The sequence below is a fragment of the Phoca vitulina genome, unplaced genomic scaffold, assembly GCF_004348235.1.
Source record: "Phoca vitulina isolate PV1807 unplaced genomic scaffold, GSC_HSeal_1.0 scaffold2, whole genome shotgun sequence".
Classification (NCBI taxonomy): domain Eukaryota; kingdom Metazoa; phylum Chordata; class Mammalia; order Carnivora; family Phocidae; genus Phoca; species Phoca vitulina.
In genome coordinates this window covers 43,041,058-43,061,323 of record NW_022589705.1, presented here as the reverse complement: position 1 = coordinate 43,061,323, position 20,266 = coordinate 43,041,058, and the positions used below count along the sequence as shown (strand labels likewise).

At 34.5% G+C, this 20,266-nt stretch overlaps 1 protein-coding gene across 1 annotated transcript in view; it reads right to left on the bottom strand.

The window, feature by feature from the left end:
* NEGR1 (neuronal growth regulator 1) overlaps positions 1-20,266 on the bottom strand; it is an 829,063-nt gene that overhangs the window by 449,897 nt on the left and 358,900 nt on the right. The gene's annotated exons all lie outside the window — the stretch shown is intronic.

The following is a 20,266-nucleotide window of genomic DNA, read 5'->3' as shown; positions in this document are numbered from 1 at the left end:
TGAGTACATACTATTTTACTAGGTACAGTGTTTCCCTTTTAATATATTATCTTATTTTATTCTCACAACCCTTTAAAGTAGATGATTATTTTTCATTTTTATTGAGATATAATCTAAATTTGACAAAAGTCACCCTGTTCTTTGCACAATTCAATGTTTTAGTGTATTTACAAGATTATGCTACCATTACCATGTTTTCATCACCCCAAAAAGAAATGTCATATCCATTAGCATTCACTCTTCATTCTCCTCTCCCTCTGGCCCCTAGAAACCACTAATTTATTTTCCAACCTTACAGATTTCTCTATTCTAAACATTTCATACATATAGAATCACAAATTATGTAGCTGTTTTGTGTCTGGCTTCTTTCACTTAATATAATGTTTGAAAATTCAATCATATTACAGCATATCAGCACATTATTCCTTTTATTGGTCAAATACTATTCCATTCTCACATATATTACATTTGCTTATCTTTTTATCAATTACTGAACATTTGGGTTGTTTCCATTTCTTGGCTATTGTCAATAATGCTGTTAGAACATTCATGTACAAGTTTTTATGTGGACATATATTTTTGGTTCTACTGCATATACACATAGGAGTAGAAATACTGAGTCATGGTAAACTCTTTAAGTTTTTGAGGCATAACCACCACACTGTTTTTCACAACAGCCACACCTTTTTACATTCCCACCAGTAATGTATGAGGGTTCTAATTTTTCCACATCCTTGCCAATGTTTGTTATCTTTCATCATTTTTGTTATAGCCATCTCAGTGTGTGTGAATTGGCATCTTATTATGATTTTGATTTGCATTTCAGTATTAAATGATGTTAAACATATTTTTATGTGCTTATTGTCCAGTTGTATATTTTCTTTAGAGAGATATCTATTCAAAAGGTTTTGAATATTTTCTAATTGGATTGTCATTTCATTGTTTAGTTTTAAGAATCCTTTATATGTTTTAGATACTAGTGCCTTATCTGAGACATGATTTGCAAATTTCTCCCACTCTGTGGTTGTCTCAATTTCTTGATGAGATCCTTTGACGCATAGATATTTTAAATTTTGATTAAGTACAATTTTTCTTTTTTTTTTTTCCTTTTGATTCTTATACTTCTGGTGCCATATGCAAGAAACCACTGCCTAACCTAAGGTCCTGAAGATTTACTCCTATGTTTTCTTGTTAAGAGTTTTATAGCGGCAGCTCTGACCTTCAAGTTTTTAATCCATTTTGAGTTAATTTTTTTTGGATGTAACCTGAGGTAGGGCTTCGATTTCATTCTTTTGCATGTGGATATCCGAGTTGTTCCAGCACCATTTGTTGAAAAGTCTATTGTTCTCCCATTGAACTGTCTTGCCATCCTTGTGAAACATCAATTGACCATAAATGTAAAGGTTAATTTCTGTATTCTCAATTTAGATTATCTCCATTTTAGAAGTGAGAAAATTGAGGTATGGAGAGATTAAAGCCAAAGATAACAATCTAGTAAACTGGGATTCAAGGTTGGCTGGACTGACTGCCAATGCTGTGTCCTTAAGCATTGTGTTCTGAAGCCATGTTACACACATAATCTACACTGATCCATCCTGGACTAACTCCCTTTTTAATTTCTCAGTTGATAAAATAATTGCTGAGCATTTTTCTTTGTTCAGATTTAAAGTACAGACATCACTATATATAGTCTATAACTCAAAGTATTATGTCCCTGTTTTTCATTTCAAAAACATGTATAAACGCAAAAAATATCAGACTTCCCCCCATACCCCAATATGAATAGCTCAATATAACCAAAATCACATAAGCAGGACAAAAAGGTGATGTTCTACATGGGATTTAAAATCAAAAGGATAGCTCTCAGATCTCAGCTATGAAGCTAGTTACTTGTCCCTTGATAAATCCTGCAACTGCTTTGTTGTAACCTTTTTCACCTGCAAAAGGAGAAATCTGAAATACTAGTCTAAAATATCTAAAATTGTTTCTATATTTATAACCCTAGTTTGAGAGGTGTTCTTCAGGGCTGGTAACAAATAAAGCTTATAAGTTTATATTAAGGGACACTTGGTTGGCTGAGTCAGTAGAGCATGCGACTCTTGATCTCAGGGTTGTAAGTTCAAGCCCTATGTTGGGTGTACAGATTACTTAAAAATAAAATCTTTAAACAAAAAGTTTATATTTGATATTTATACACAAGGAAGAAAAAAGTATATGAGCCCTACAATCTTAAAAGTATTAGCTCATATTTTAAAATATAGAATAGATTTACTTCCTACTATAAAAATTTGCTAATGGTATAAAAATCAAAGAAATTCTACAGTAAAAGTCATAAAACGTATGTAAAATCTTCAGGGTTTTTACATTCTTGTCACCTCAAATTTGGTCAATCTCTATGGTATTAGGTCCCTACTAAAAAATTGAGGAATACTAATCTAGAATTATTGGTTCAACAGTATATTCACCTAATAATTTTGATCAGAAGAATGAGACATAGCATATTCAGGAATTCAGAGGAAGAAAAGCATTTTCAATTTAGAAATTTTAAGATAATAGTTTTGACTCCTTACAAAGTCAAAAGAGGATTCTGGCCTAGAGATAATTATTTTTTTTGAAGGAACTGATAAGTTTATGAGTTCTCAATGTAACAATTACTAGTGTGTCATGGCTAATAATGTAGGAAGACTCATTAACTAGGAATGACTGGGAGTCTGTAAATAGTAAATAGTTTTTCTTCCCAAATTTGACTAAAGGCCCTCAATGACATTTTGAAATCAGTCTGGTGGTGTTTATAATATCAGTCACTAGGGAGGCTAATATGTTCTTTCTCAGTGGTAAGTGTGTGTCTTTTTATTTTTTCTCCTTTTTTAAAAATTTTTATTTTATTTTTTAAAGATTTTATTTATTTATTTGAAAGAGAGAGACAGAGAGATAGACAGAGACAGAGCCTGAGCAGTGGGGGAGGAGGCAGAGGGAGAGGGAGAAGCAGGCTCCCCACTGAGCAGGGAGCCCAACGCAGGACTCTATCCCAAGACCCTAGGATCATGACCTGAGCAGAAGGCAGACGCTTAACCGACTGAGCCACCTAGGCTTCCCATTTATTTTTTCTCCTTAGTACATTTTTATCCTATCTAAGAAAGATTTATCCTATAAAATGTGTACAGACATCGAAATCAATAGGTTTTTTTAATGAGAATTGCTACGCAATTTGTTTATTTCCCTTAATATTTAAATAAACTTTGGAAGTCTAAAACATATCTTGAAATAAGTGATACCCAAAAGTTCTGCTTCAGTGGAAAAAAAAAAAAGAGCAATCTTTACATATATGCCTAGGACTACCATGGAAAAAATGTGTGCAAAGTTAAAATTCCACGGGGAAGAAGTCCATTTTTTGAAATCTCTTTCAGAATACTAAGAAATCAAACCCTTGTCTCCTGCATGGATACCTGCTAAACAGTGGCATCAAGTTATTTGTCACTGGTTTTTGAACTGACCCGGGGAAAGGGGGAGGTTCCATGTTGGGTCAGTACTGACCTCTGTCTGAATTTCAGAAATGGAGGATAATCCAAGAGTGAATAGGAAGACAGTGCAAGCAACATCATCGATAGGAGCTGACCTGCTGATAGGATCACCAAGTAGAAGACAGATTCTTGGATACCAGACCTGGGCAAGATGGTTGGGAAAAGAAAATAGGGATTTAAGCCTTGGAAGAGTCCTTGAGCTGGGATAGTTTTACAGTGAAAAGGAAGACATACTGAGGAAGAAACTGTTGAGAGCACAAATATAGTAGGAACCCCAACTCCTTGATATAGTTAAAAAGTTACACAAATGCATTTCAGTTTTGCAGTATCTGCACATAGACCTGATTACCCAAGCTAAAACCAGTATTTTTTATTCCAATTAAATGTGATCTAATTCCATGTGTAAAAACTTTTTTGATTAGTGTAAAAGGTCTTTAATCCAAGGTCATTCGTAGTTAGGAAATACTCTAATTAGATCAGAAACCATTTTATTTCTTTTCAAACCAGGTTGGTCTGGGGCGCCTGGGTGGCTCAGTCGTTAAGCGTCTGCCTTCGGCTCAGGTCATGATCCCGGGGTCTGGGATCGAGCCCCACATCAGGCTCTCCGCTCCACGGGAAGCCTCCTTCTCCCTCTCCCACTCCCCTTGCTTGTGTTCCCTCTCTTGCTGTCTCTCTCTCTGTCAAATAAATAAATAAAATCTTTAAAGAAAAAAAAAAAAAAAAACCAGGTTGGTCTGAAATTTTCCATATTTGCCTTTTAGTCTCATCCAGATCTCATCAAACATGAACTACTGTTTTCCTTTATCAATTACCCAAAATGTCAGTACAATTGGCCAAGGGTCCATTCTCGCTGGGGCAAATTCTTCTCTGGCCCTGCAGTTCTCCTTAGGTCCTTCCTATAAGATAGGCATTGGGAATACTTGAGTCCTTCAAAGGGCTACAGAGAAAACATGGCTAATGAAGGAAAATGTCTGAGTTATACACAACCAGTAAAACCCTTGCTGATGCACTGACTGCTTAAGTAGTTTTCCATTCTCTATATCCCACCAAACAATATTATATTATGCCATTGAGTGTGAAATCCTACTCAAGGAAAGTCCTATGCAGTTTCTTTGATCTGATATCTGGGGATTTCATCACATGGTAAATGGGAGGGGGTTAGGAACTCTTACAAAGGATGGTATAGTGGAGTTAGGCCAAATTTAATCACAGTAAAGTGTCATAACTCATGAACTAGAAGTTTAGAACTGTAATAACCTGTGCTTTCCCCTATTAGTTTCTGTTTGGTATTTACACAATGCATTCTTTATCCTAGTCATGCAAATAAGCACATTATTTATTGTTATGAATTAAAATTATTTATTACATTCACTTTATTATATTGAATTGTCCAATTATTTTTGAGGCAATTTAACAATGTAAAAATCCCTAAGCATATTTATTTAGTTTTTTGAAATGGAAATAGTTCATTTTCATTTAATAATATTCAAATCATCTTAATTGCCTTCACTGATACATGTAATGTTTTGAATCTTAATAATTAGAGTTATTTAACTTGCAGGGTAGCCAACTATGTACTGGAAAATGAGGGCAGGGCTCCAATTAATGTGGGAAAATAATGTTTGCATGTTTTAATAACTTTTAAGAGGAAACATAAGATTTAAGCTGTAACCACAATTATAGAAGATAGAGATGGAAAGCACATTTATTTGCTTAACTCATCTCTCAGTAGGTACAGAATTATTCCACACAAAATGTAGGTGTTTTGCTTAGTTAATATTAATTGTACTGGGAAAGAGACACTGAAGGGAAGAAATTGAAACAGAAAAATGAGATCTGTTAAGCAGGCTCTAGTTGTGTGTACGTATAAAATAGAGAATAGTGAAAGAAAATATATAGTCACCATCACCATTATCATCATCATAGCTAAGAAGTGTTAAAGAGTTTAAAAATATTTCCTATTTAATCTTCATATAATGTATCAGCAAATGATTTGAACAGAGATCCATCAGACCTTAAAGCTCCCTTTTTCTACACTAAAATCATCTGATGGTGACATTAATCTTAGATATGTGATCTGTATTTGCTGAGGTATCAATGAAGCAGCCATATGGAATTGTCCAAAGCATTTTATCAATGCATGGTTGAAATGTGAAAGTGAGTTTTGAATTTGAGACAAAGTAAGTAGAAACAAAATGATGCAAAAATAAAGAATAGCCTTGATATTTATTTTCCTGAGAGCCTATCATTACTATTACTACTATATCATTACTACTACTATACTACTACTACTACTACTACTACTATACTACTAGTACTACTACAACTACTGCTGCTGCTGTTCCTGCTGCTACTGCTATTGCTAATAATAAGTATCATTTATTAACTACCTCTGACATTATCGATACTATTATTACTACCTGATACATTTCTTATTTATTTATTTATTTATTTATTTTAAAGATTTTATTTATTTATTTGACAGAGAGAGAGAGCACAAGTAGGCAGAGAGGCAGGCAGAGGGAGAGGGAGAAGCAGGCTCTCCACTGAGCAGGGAGCCCGACATGGGGCTCGATCCCAGGACCCTGGGATCATGACCTGAGCCGAAAGCAGCCGCTTAACCAACTGAGCCACCCAGGCGCCCCACATTTCTTATTTATTATGCATTTCCTTCAATAGAATGTAAACTCCATGAGAGAAGCTTCCATAGGTTATTTTAAATACTGCTGAATCCCAAGCTCCTACAATGTATACGGTATGATCTAAGTTCTAAAAACACTATTACTGAATGAACAACCAAGTTCATTGATTTATAATGTAGGCAATTGGTTTACAGAAGATGGAACAACCATCAGGATGGGACCTTGGGGTCAGAGTTGCCTCCTAACCAAGGCAGGGCATTGTAATACTAGATGAGTGTCTTTTCAAAAAACCTTTTCTTAAATATGAGATATAAATGTCTTATATTTGATTTTTAACCATACATCACAAAAATGGGGAAGAAAAGATAATCATCATAGTGTTTATTTTTCTTCAAAATATCATAGATATTTATATTGTTAATTGCATGCCCAGGCAAATTAAGGAAGGAAAGGTCTTCTTACCCCTTTTTCTTAGAAACTGAAAGAGGCAGACATACAGGTACATAGAATTTTAAGGACCCAATAGTAAAGACAAGACTGTATATCACAGCCCCAGAACCCATTGTCCCAGTACTTATTTACTAGATGATAAAATATGAGTGCAATATGTGATCAGTGTGCTTTTAAACTTAACAAATCCTGAAGAACCCAAAGAGATGCATTCATTAAGGCTTGTTTAATACAAGGGCATCTGTCAGTTTGTGCATTTTTATTGCCCCCTCAGAAACACTACAAATTAAGAGCACTTGAAGAATTTTCCCATGAGGGTTACTACTTAAATATATTTTAGTTTATCTTAATTCACAAGATATTCAGAATCATTTAGTCTTATGAGGAACTAAAACCTATTATAGGTACTGTATTCACAGCAGCTGTGCTGTACGTCATGATTTGCTTGGTCAGATACTGTTTATTTTTTCTGTCCAGAAATTCAGTGCCATTTAGGATCCACCCAATTTTTCAACTCAAGTTTGAACTAAACATCTTATAATCTGTTACTTTATCTCAAAGATAAATCCATCACTCCAGAACTTAATAAACTTTACCTTTTCATACTCTAACCCAATATTTGTAAGGTCATCACCAAAACTGTGATAATCTTTAAAATATTCATTGCTAACTGCTCTACTAGAGTACATACAATTTATAAATTATTTTTTAAAAGATTTATTTATTTATTTGAGAGAGATGGAGTGCAAGTGGGGAGAGAGGCAGAGGGAGAGAGAATCTCAAGCAGAGAATCTCACTCCCTGGTGAGTGTGGAGCCCGACATGGGGTTCCATCCCACAACCCTGAGATCATGACCTGAGCCAAAATTAAGAGTTGGACGCTTAACCAACTGAGCCACCCAAATGCCCCTATAAATTATTTTAATAAATAAATTTATGTGGTACAATAAGTACAATATGGGGAACAAGATGTTATTGCTAATTCTAAAATATACTTTCCAATATATATATATTATTCATATTCATTTATAGATTTTATTTTCATGTGTCCTTGTGATAATTATTTATTAGCTATATTATTGGACCAGGATAAACTATTTGAGGCTAGAATATATCAATGCATTATTAAAATGCTATGATTAATCCTTCTTTATCAATGTCCCATTTTTAGTTTTTAATCTATGAAATTTACTTAAGAATAGGGATATTTAGATCAAACAAAGATGAAAAAACTTGGTCCAAAATATGTAAGCCTCCAGAGATCATGGCTGAAATATCATAAAACTAATTTGTCTTCATATTACTATTACTCAAGCCCACATTCACTTCTCTACACCAATACAAGCCTTGCTGACTTTGGATACCACTGTGATGGTATATAACAACTTTTTTTTTTTTTAAAGATTTTATTTATTTATTTGACAGAGAGATAGAGAGAGAACACAAGTAGGCAGAGGGAGAGGGAGAAGCAGGCTCCCCACAGAGCAGGGAGCCCAATGCGGGACTCGATCCCAGGACCCTGGGATCATGACCTGAGCCGAAGGCAGCCGCTTAACCGACTGAGCCACCCAGGTGCCCAGTATATAACAACTTTTTAATGTCTTCTCATACCTTTAGCATGTTCGCTAAAATAATAAATTTTATTTAGCTTAAAATTCTCTGCTCTCCAGCAAAACTAAAGCAGGAATTTTATTTTCATGCTATTTCTATGCATTTCACTTTATAAAATATTAACCAAACTTGACAAAAGATTTTTATATGATGATAGCATTTCAACTAAGATATTTAATATGTCAGATATTGTTAGTTTTAAAATCAGTCAATGAGCCCCATTATGACCTCAATCTTTCATCTAGAGATGTCCTGGAAGTCCCATGACTAAGGTGATGCATTTAATCATGTGATAAGACTGATCACCTATAAATTTTGGCATGTGTTCAAATACATTTCCATTATACATTTCCTTTTTTTTTGAGAAATTACACATATATATTTATATTCATATTTATATAAATAATAATAATTTTCCTATCCATTAATCAGTCAGATATGTGGTATACACACTATTGTTTACTGACTTCAATGTTAGTGTGCAGAAACAAATTTCTGGTCTTATAATTTATATCAATATATTAAATGTTATTCATTTAATAACGATTTATTACTTTGCTTTTCTATTTACAGGGTACAAGAGCTTATAGTGATGACTTCCTCACTCTGTTATGTATTATATTAAAATCCTCTAGTCTACCTTTTATCTAGTGCAAATGAAATCCAGTATAAAGCAGTGCCTCAGGAAACAAAGCAATTGGGATGCCATTGCTAAGGAGAGCAACAACATCTATCAGCATTATACCAAGAAAAAAAAAAAGGTAGCTTGGGCATGTTTATTAATAACATTATTTTGGGCGCCTGGGTGGTTCAGCTGGTTGAGCACTGACTCTTGATTTTGGCTCAGGTCATGATCTGAGGGTCGTGGGATCTAGCCCCGCATCAGGCTCCAGGCTTGGTGCAGAGTCTGCTTGAGATTCTCTCTCTCCCTCTCTCTCTGCCCCTCCCCCCTGCTCATGCATTCTCTCTCTCAAATAAATAAATAAAATCTTAAAAAAAAACATGATTTCAAATAGATACTAAATAAAATTAATTTATATTATTAAATTATAAAGTGGCATTTTTATATGCCAATTCTATATAACTAGACACAATTCTTTGATATCTGTGGTATGATCGCCAAATAATAATCAAGTTGGCTTTATTTTCATTCTACAATTGTCATGGAAGACACAATGTCTGATAAAGTACTATAAATTTAATGTAGTAGCAATGTCCCTTAAACTTTTAAGCACTGAAAGTCAAGATTTAGCTCTATGTTTCTTCCAGCATAGGACTTGGCAAGACTAGCAGTCTCTTCTTAAGAAGAGAAGTAATGTCTGTCTCCATGAAGGTAGCTGGGAACAAATTTAAACTAGAGTTTGTATAAGCCAATCCTTATACAATTTCCTGTTTCTGCAAGCAAACTCACTAAAGAATGGTCCCGTTTATCAGAATTTCTACTCATCTACCCACTCAATCTGGTGTCCTGAAAGAACTCAAAATCCAGACAACACTGGCATCTGGCAATTTCACTACCAATATACACATTTGTGTAGAACAAGGTTGCACAGAACAAGCAGTGTGGATTCTACTACATATCCTATCCAACATGAAAGCTTATTACATACAAAGCTTCCAATACAGACTCAGTAATCCAATCTACCCCCAGTACAGCTTCGGAATAAATGTTACAGCAGGCACCTTAAATATTTGCATAATTAGGACGCTCCCAAAAGATTATGAAAGTTTTTTTTTTCTTTTTGAATCAGGGCATTTTTGTGTAATCTAATCGTTCTTTCTCATTATGCACCTCTGTGTAAGAATACAGTTATCTGATCCAATATTTTGGTTGAGAGATTTGAAAAAATACTTAAAGTTTCAATTTTCAACTGAGTTTTTAATGCTTCTTTGCATGCAAACAACAAAAAAAGTTAACTTTTTTTTTTTTAAAGATTTTATTTATCTGACAGAGACACAGTGAGAGAGGGAACACAAGCAGGGGGAGTGGGAGAGGGAGAAGCAAGCTTCCCGCGGAGCAGGGAGCCAGATGCGGGGCTCGATCCCAGGACCCTGGGACCATGACCTGAGCTGAAGGCAGACGCTTAATGACTGAGCCACCCAGGCGTCCCAAAAAAGTTAACTTTTTCTAATTATAACTATGTGTTTAGATATCATTTGTTTACTTTCAAATCATAATATTTTTGTTGAATTAAATATTTTGATGAATTAAAATGTAAAATTCCCATCTATTCTGGTATTTTTAGATAATTGCCTTTCTTTACACTTATATATTATTCATATTAAGAAAGTTCACTATGTAGTTGGAATTTTCCTCTTATCCAGAATCGAATTCTTAGAACAATGTAAATATAATCAATAAAAATCAAAATCATGAAGATTATTTATTAAGTTAAACAATATGAGGCCCATTGGTCACTAACTACTCTTTCAGGCTCTTGATGGAACAAATAAAGTAAAATCTACTTTCTGAACTTAGCTATAGTCTGGGATAGTCTCTCTGAGGAAGAGTTAGAAAGCTAATAAAAAGAGAATATGTTTAAAACAGGATCTAATAATAATTGCTTTCTGAAGAAATGAATCCATATATAATAAAAGGTTTAACACATTATCCTCACAGGCAAATTGGACAAGCACATTAAATACACTTATAATTTAATAAAATGACATTTTGAAGGCTCATTAGAAATATATGGCCCATTAACTCTTTCTCTCTGCCAAAACCATCCAACCAACCAACCAAACTAAACAACAAAATACAGTATAAGGTGAAGTGTGTACTTTGTATCCCGATAACCTGGATTTTAGAAGGTGGTTCCTAGAGCTAGCCCCTATCTCTCAGCTATACTTAACTCTTACCTAGCCCCAAGAAGCATTTAGTAAAGATAGTCTTTAGGAAGTCAGCTGGAAGTTAGGAAGATTCTCCCTTTACTTTTACCTCTAGGATTTTCTTATTTTAATTATTCTTATTCTTATTTTAATTACCAGCCCACGAGGTAACTCTAGTTGCCTCTAGGGAAAAACATGATAGAAAATAATTTTCTCTTGGCTCTGTCATAGTCCGTTATTTCATTCTCCATCGGCACTTTATTTAAAAAGGTTTAAACCAAAAGTGATGATCAATATTTATAGGAGAATATACTATTTCTAATTTAATACAGATGAAACACATAGAAAGAGAGCATTTCCATAAAGACTTAGAAGCAATTTCTAGGTCTGGTCTCTGTTTTCATTACTGTATCTCCAAAGTAGTTATCAAGAAACTACATAACACTAACTGACTCCAATTTAATGTGGTAATATAACTGGCCAAAACATTGACTTAACCATTGTTAAAAACATCACATAATTTATTTAGAAGTGATAAAGTATCAGAGAAAGAATGTGAAAAAGACACCAGTTAAGTCCAGATGAAATAGTCACTGGGTCTCTTCTCTACAACATGCCTCTAAATCTTCTCCAGCACAGCTCTCATCCTAATTCAGTGCAAACATTTCCAAAAGTTTAACCACAGTTACAAGTCTGAATTATGACAATTTTAATTCATACACTGAACCAATTCTAGCAAATGTGCTATAGTTGAAAGAACTCCAGACAAAGAGAAGAGCAGAAAGAGAAAGAAACGAACATGAGTTGAATACTTCATGTGTGACTGGAACCCAGTCAGATGCTTCAATACTATATAACATCCTCAGAGGGTAGACAACTCACCTCAAAAGGTTGAAGAAAGGAGGCTCTGAGAGGTCCTCCAACTAGGAAAGAAACAGATTTTAAACTTAGGTCTACTTGACTTTTTCCATTACTACCTTTGTGACCTATCAAATCACTCAACTCCAGTGGGTCTTTGGACCCTTATTGTAATTTCAGTTTGATGCCTAAAACCTCTTCCATGTATGAAATCTATTATTTTAAATCTATGTAATCAGTTATCATAGTTATTAATCCCTTAGAGCAGCAGCTAAACATTATGTCTCTCTATTCCAAATTAATTTGTGTGTTATTTATTGTTACCAAAGTAGACACTAAAGAAATTTTGGACTATTTCTATTTCCTTCTTTTCTCAAGTCTAAGAAAATGAACTGACTTATCTTTCCTTATTTCTTAAATACACATGTAGTTTTAAAACAGGGTAAAGTTTAACACTTGACATAGGGCAAATCATTTGAAAGCACTCAGGTTTTTAAACATGGAATTCCCAATAGTATTAGTTGAAGTCTAAGGACTCTTGCTGCTGAGATGCTTGGAGAATTCCCTTTGGATCACTTATAAGGCATTCAAAACAATTAAGTCTTTGCTATAATGCTCTGTGGGCACAATCCTAAAGATGAAAGATGTAATGGTCAATTCACAGAGACGATGCTTTGGAGAAGGGACTGCTTCATGCTGCCGCTGTATCAGCAGGACCATTTGAAATGGCTTGTGGTTTTTCTCTCACAAAGTAGTCCAAAAATCAGGCAAAATAGGACTGAAAATGAGAGTGTTTCTCTACCAGGCATGATTCTGAAAGTTCAATTTTATGTTTCTTCAAAGATATACCCTGGAAAAAAACATAGCCTTTAATGTTCCTCCTGTTTGTTGAAAATGATTGCTTTGTTATTGTTTGGTTAATCTTACCAAACCACTTCTAAATTCAAAAGAAATTTCTTCTATCTTGCTCTTTTTGTTCTGAGCTAGGACAAGATGATAACAGTGGCTGGCAAGAGTGAGTTAATTTTATAACCAAAACTGACATCCCACTCAAGTACCCACAATTTAAAAGAGTAATGAATTGTCAGTTTTAACTGGAAAGGGGTTTTTATGTGATTTTAGAAGTCTTTTGAATATTTATTTTGTTCCACTTTACACAAATCTGTATAAGATTTATCTTGTTAGTTCTAAATGTAAGTCTCTCTTGGCCAGATATGGAAAATAAATTAGACTTCACAAACATTATGAATACTGAATCAATATATTAATATTGAGGAGGGGTTTGAAAGATTTATTAACCACAGAGAGGTAGCAAATTTTACATCAGAAATGTTAAACATGTTTAATCAAAGTCATCAATTGTAGTTATGCATAGACTCTATAAAAAATATAGAGATTTACTTAAATATGTTACAGATTCAAATGAGACTACCATATGATTGGATGCTTACAGAAAGAAAAGGAAAAAGTTAAAATCGACAGATGGAAGAGGAAAGTGCATCTTATTTTTTGTTTTAAGCTGTTTTTTCTCTTGATCACTGATTTTTAAAAATGACTCCACAAAGTCAGACATTTTAAGTCAGGCAATTAATATTCGGTGAAGACTCCCATTCATTTAACAAATATTTAATGAATGTCTCTTGGAGGACAGACCACATGCAGATGCTGATGATAAACCTTAAATAAGACATCATCTCAACCTTCAAGACACTCAGAATCCAGTGGATAAATAGGCAAACAAACAACTACAATCAAAGTATGAACATTTAAATACTGGAATACTTTGCAAAGGTTCTTAGTCCAGACTGATTTTAGAGGTGTGTGGGTAATGAAATGAAGTACTTACATACCTATTAGGTGCAAAGAACCCTCAAAGACAGGCCTGATTATCCTCATTTTACAGATGATTAAACTGACCCTGACTGATTATATAACTTGAATTTTTTCGTAAAAGGAAATGATGCTAATCACGGTAGAGTGGGAATTGAAATCTAAGTAATTTCACCTAAAAATCCATCCTATTTCTGTTTTACAGTTCTGCCTACATTCTTGTCAATTAATAAGTAAAATTACATTCAAAGTTACGTTCAGTTTATTTGGCAAAATCCTAAGCTTCTAGAGTAGGTTAAGTGACCATGTCTAAGGTTATTCTAGAGCCTTGGCTTTTAGTCAGAATACCTTGTAGAGATTTAAAAAGGTATTTCCAACTATTGACACCACCTTAGTAAGAGTAATATTATTCTATTGGTTTTCTTTTATTGGAATTCTCCAGTTGTAAATATATTAAACATTTTACAAAGGAAAGCTAAGACAGCATGTTGTTAGTCAGTGACATTTCTTCAATGGACTTGATTAAAGTACACATTGGCTGGCAGTATATTAATTTTATCAGTTCTTACATTGTTATAGAAAGTAAAACATTTGGTAAGAATTTTGTATTGCGAGGTTTACTAAAATATGACTAAATGGATTACAATGGATAGAGCTTTGGTTAGGAGACAGATGACAACCAGTTAAGACCTGGATCTGCTATTTACTATCTTTTTCATCTGTATCTTAAATATAGTCTCTTTCCACTTATAGTAGTATTTCCCAAAATAAAAAGGCATACTGGGGATAAATGAAAAGGTTTAGTGCCAAGTAAGCTTGGAAAAGTTGAATCCAATAATAAGAAATGTAAAGCACCAATTCTGTAGTTGGTCTTTAATTTAGCCCTGGCTCTGATATTTCTTATTTGTGTTATTTTGTATAATTTGCCAAAGCTACATGAGCTCCCCTCCCCCAATTTCCTTGTTGATAAAATAGCGATAATTATAATATTTGCATTTTATTGCCTTTGAGCTTGATTACATATAATATAATAAGCACTTAGCACAGAGTGTTAGCATATAGAATGATACTCATGTATCAGTTGTTTACGGCTGCTGTAACAAATTACCAGAAACTTCCTGGCTTAAAACAACAAAAAACTTATTATCTTACAATTCTGTAGGTTAGAAATCCAACAGCGGCCTTATGGGGCTAAAATCAAGGTGTAGGCAGGTCTGCATTCCTTTCTGAATGTTCTAGAAGTGATGCTTTTCCTTTTTTCCCCCCCAAATTCCAAAGGTTGCTCACATTTAGTGGTTGATGGCTCCTTCCTCTATCTTCAAAGCAAGGTTAGTCTTCACATCACATCATTATAAACTATTTTCCTATCCTTCTCTTCTACTCATATGGACACTTGTGAATACAGTGAGCCTACCCAGATAATCTAGGATAATCTCTTTATTTTAAATTCAGTTAATAAGTAACCTTAATTTCATATTCAAGTCTAATTATTCCTCACCAGTAAGGTAACATATTCACATGCTGCAGGGATTAGGACATGGACCACCTTTGGAGGCCATTATTCTGACTACCACAGATGCTATGATGAAAAATTGCTCTTAGAGAATCTTGTACACATTTACTATGTGTATGTTTTGGAGGGGAGTATAGTAACCACAGCTTTTTAAAAAATATTTTATTTATTTATTTGCCGGAGAGCGAGAGAGAGAAAGCACAAGCAGGGGGAGCGGCAGGCAGAGAGACAGGCAGACACCCTGCTGAGCAAGGAGCCCGATGCGGGACTCCATCCCTGGACCCCGAGATCATGACCTGAGCCGAAGGCAGACGCTTAACCCACTCAGCCACCCAGGCGTCCCAGTAATCACAGTTTTTAAGCTTATTTAAGACCTTTTATTGCAGACTACTTTTTGGAACTATTGCTCCAAAAAATATACTTTAGAAAATGATGTATTCTACCATACTTCTACCATACTCTCTCCAACGTATTTATTAGTAATGGACACTGATTTTATATATGAGTATGTGTGTATGCATTTACATGCATGTGTGTATATGTATATATGTGTGTATAAATTTACTATTAGATTGAATATTTTAATATACTTTGTAATAATTCCCAATTTTACTCTTTGACATAATTTTATCTTTTTTTCTGATGTATCTTTAGCACTAATTATAATTGTCTGATACATATGTTTCAGTGCAATTCTGTACAGGAAATCCTTTCAGTTTGAATAGGTTTAAAGGTACACAATAGACCCTAAATTCAAATATTTCTAGCCACATATATTTACAAAATATAGAAGCAATCTCTTTCTACAGTATATTTTTCAGTCTTATTTAGAACAGACAAAGAAACAAACAAAAAAGGAAGCCTGCGTGATGTCACTTCTAAATTCCTAGTTTTTGTGTGATATTCCTGTTTTTCTTATTTTTGGATTTCTCAATCTTAGAGATTAGATTTTAAAGAATAAGACAATATGTTAAAACTGAAAGAAGACCCAATGCCAAATGACACGCTTTCATCAACTGATTAGAATTTTTTTCTATTCATTTTACCCTGATTTCATTTTCAATTATTTTCTTTCTAGTTGTTCAGCACTTTCTAATCTCTTATAACAAAGGAATAGATGGCACATACACACAAAAGAAAAAAAAATAGAGCTGCCATTCCTGAATTTCATTATTCTACGGTCATAAATACATGGCTACAAACTCTGACACAAAATGATTCTTCTGAAGAAAAGGAGAGAAGAAACCCTGATAACTAAGCATACCCCTTGGTATATGCAAGACAAACAATATATTTCTGGGCATGTCTCTAATCCCTCAGTTGGTATAAACTTCTCTGTGAAGAGTTTGATCACAATAGGAACATTCTCTCCCATTAACATAACAAATGATAAATTTAAAACAAAGGCATTCTAATTTCAACAATATGAGAAGATTGTAAGATATTTCTGGCCCTTGAGATCAGAGTTTATGGTCAACCTAAGATATGACTCATAGCAAACCTGAGTGAGAATTAACCCTTTCTGAACAAAGCCACACTACTATCTGTATCCTGTAAGACAAGGCTGACAGGGCGTTCAGGAATGCTGGCTCCTAGGGCCAGTCTCACCATAGACAGACTTCATCCATGACTTCAACAATCAAAATGTCAGTGACTGTTATGTTATTGCATGCCTAACCTTATCCTTTCTGTTTTTTCTTCCACTCATATTTTCTCCCACGTATATTTCACAGAAAAGGTAAATGAGGCACAACATTGCAGCTGTGAATGAACAAATTAACTGGAAATACCACTTGCCTCTGGATTTCCAAAGTATGCCAACAAAGTGTCTGTAGGCTACCTCTCAGTAGACATGGGAATGTAAAAATAAGATTCATAAGGAAATCTGACAACAAAAGAAGAAAGCAAACCAAGTGAATAAAAACAGGCACATAGTTTATCCCCATTAATCAGAACTTTGGGAAATTCATGAAAAATGAATCTATAGAGGTGTACGATCTTTATATATTAAGTAAACATGTGCTTGTAAAATACTATATATAGTTTTGTGCCCCCCATCTCTTCTATTAACTTCTTCAGAGTGTGGCACATCTGCCGATGATAAGGTACAAGTTCAAGCAATGAAAACCAGATGCCACCCAGGCACTCCCTGAAATGTATATATATTTTAAATAGCTTTATTTTTTAGGCTGGGAGATGATTGGTCTAAAATAAAAAGGTTGGCAAGAATCTCATTAATTCTGGGGTGCTGGGTGGGTCAGTCTGTTAAGCGTCTGCCTTCATCTCAGATCATGATCCTGGAACCTTGGGATCGAGCCCCATCGAGCCCTGCATCAGGCTCTGCACTCAGGCTGGATCCTGCTTCTCCCTCTCCATCTGCCCCTCCCCCAGCTCATGCTCTCACTCTCTCTCAAATAAATAAATAAAATCTTTTAAAAAAAAGAATCTCATTAATTCTAATAAAGTGGCTGGGTGGCATTTTAACACATTTAGCTTTGACAAGAAGCCTTTTTGTCATTGCAAAGTTAAAAAATGTCTTGGTGTATATATTTTTTCTATGTTGAATGGTCATCATACCCTTCAAAAGAAGAAAGAAAGAAAGAAAGAAAGAAAGAAAGAAAGAAAGAAAGAAAGAAAGAAAGAAAAGAAAAGAAAAAAAGAGAAAGAAAGAAAGAAGAAAGACAAGACCTAGAAAAATAGGAAGTTGGAGAAACAGGCAGATAATATTTATAAAGATTCTGTTTGACACCTCTATTAAATAAGAAGTTAGAGCAACGCAGAAGAGGAGAAAATGAGGAGTTTAAATGAATCACTGATCCTTTCAACTGACTATAAATACACATGAAAATCTTTTAGATGAGCTTCAGTACCAATAATAATAGCACCATTTATTGAGTACTGACTCTGTGTCCAGTACTTAACATATTTCATCTATTAATTCTTAAATTAATTCTGTAACATAGATTTCATGATCCACAAAGCCCCAAAGGGATTAAGTGTCTTAAACCTAAGTTCACACAGTTACTAAGTGTTGAGAGCTAAGACACCCACGCTCAGGTCAGTCTTCTTCCAACACATTAGCCCTTTCTACTGTCTAAGCCCTGTAATAGCATCATAATTCTGGAGAAGCTGTTTTCTTTACAAAGCATGGTTCTAGTGGCAGACACACATCAGTTCTGACAGCATGAATTCATTATAAAATTATTTATTAAGTATAAACAAAACATATTTCCTGTCCTCATGTGGTTTATATTTTAGCCAGAAACACAAATTACATTAATGAATAATGGACTATGAAAGAATAGTGAAGAGGTTCAAGGAAAACTGAGAGAAGGGGTGATTAATTCTAATTGGGAGAAGGTTCCAGAAAGAACAAAGACACAGTGGTGTGAAACACCAGAGTTTTTTAAGGGGGCGCCCACAGGGTAAGGGTGGGCAAAAAAAAGAATAGGAAGACAGAAGGGATTATTTCATTGGGGGAAGCAGGTAATGAAGGGTTTGCTTGCCATTCTGACTATACTACTTAAAGAGAGAGCTTCAAACTCTAATCATTTACTTAAAAGCCTATTATATACTATTTGATGTTCACATAAATCTTTATTAATTTTGTAATTAAAAAATCAAAGTAAATAGTGAAAAACATAATGAATCTTATTAGAAACCAAGAGACTTATATTCTTCCTTATAGCCATGAGGATTGTAAGCAAGCCAATTTGGTGGCAAAGTTCCAGATGGTATGGAGATCCTTAAAAAATACCCATTCATTATGAAATGCTGAAAATATAAAGAAGACATGTATGATCATCAGCTCAAAATATTAAAACAGAGATTTTTCAATCCCAAATATGGAGTATCATTTTCATCAGAGAGACTACTCCAAATGATAAGTCTAATGTTTTATCCAGCCATATGCAAACTTTTCACACTAGACTCAAACAATGGGGTCCCCTGGGGCTGTCCATGATGGAAAATTTTTGATTATTTCATTCATGATAGGAGTCCAGGAAACAGCGAAAGGTAGAGGTTGGTGTACCACTTTCCTCTTGGTGTTTCATGGGCATGTGTATGGCCTCTATGTCTCTAGCCATGTGAATGTTCTTGGTTGAATGTAATATGCGTAGAGGACTGAGGCCACACTTGGCAGAGTGTACTGCATGGGACTTGGCATTTATGGCTACTCATTAAGTAAGTATCACTCTGGGGATGATATGGAATGGTAAGTACTTTGGTGGGACAAGGAGAGGACTCAAAAATTATGCAGCATATTAAATCAAACTGGTATATTTAGTTATCTTTGAATAGTAACATAACATTTTAATAATAAGTATAAAAATAACCGCTATTCTTTCAGAAGGTGATGAACTCCCTACCCTTATCTTAAAGGAACAAGGCAGGGGACAATTTTGCTTCTGAAATATATAGCTCTTCCTATTTGATTAAAACCATATTTTAAGCCTTAGTATGTTCCAAGAAGTTCCTGTGAATTCAAAGTGTCCAGGGATTTCATACATTCCCTCCCTTGATCTTGATAAGGCCACACCAATTTTTTTTTACTATATGCAAATGCAAAAAAGTAAGTCATATCACACTTTGGCAGCAACCAAAGTGGATAACAAACCGAACTTCAGAAAGCACAGATTGAGTTAAGTTGCCTTTAAGGGAGATCTCACTGCTGTGTACTGTGAAGTTAAAAGAGGAACGTATCATACTGTCAAAGACAAGTGGGCTGTGTGAACTGCAAGCTCAAAAGCCTCACAGTAATCCCAACCACATGCCAAGTCTCAGAAAGTGGGGCAGTGTCTCCTTTGGAGACGGGGGGAAAAAAACACTCCAAGGTATGCAAAGCTGACAACTTTCCACAAGAGATGGGAGAGCCACAAGAAATATTTTCTGCCTTCAAATAATTGTTCAAATGCTCTGCAAGGCATCTTCATTATCTAAATAAATACCTTGAGAGCAACTTTTATTCGTCCAGATGAGACTTAAAGTAACTATTTCCAAGTGTCGTTAGCA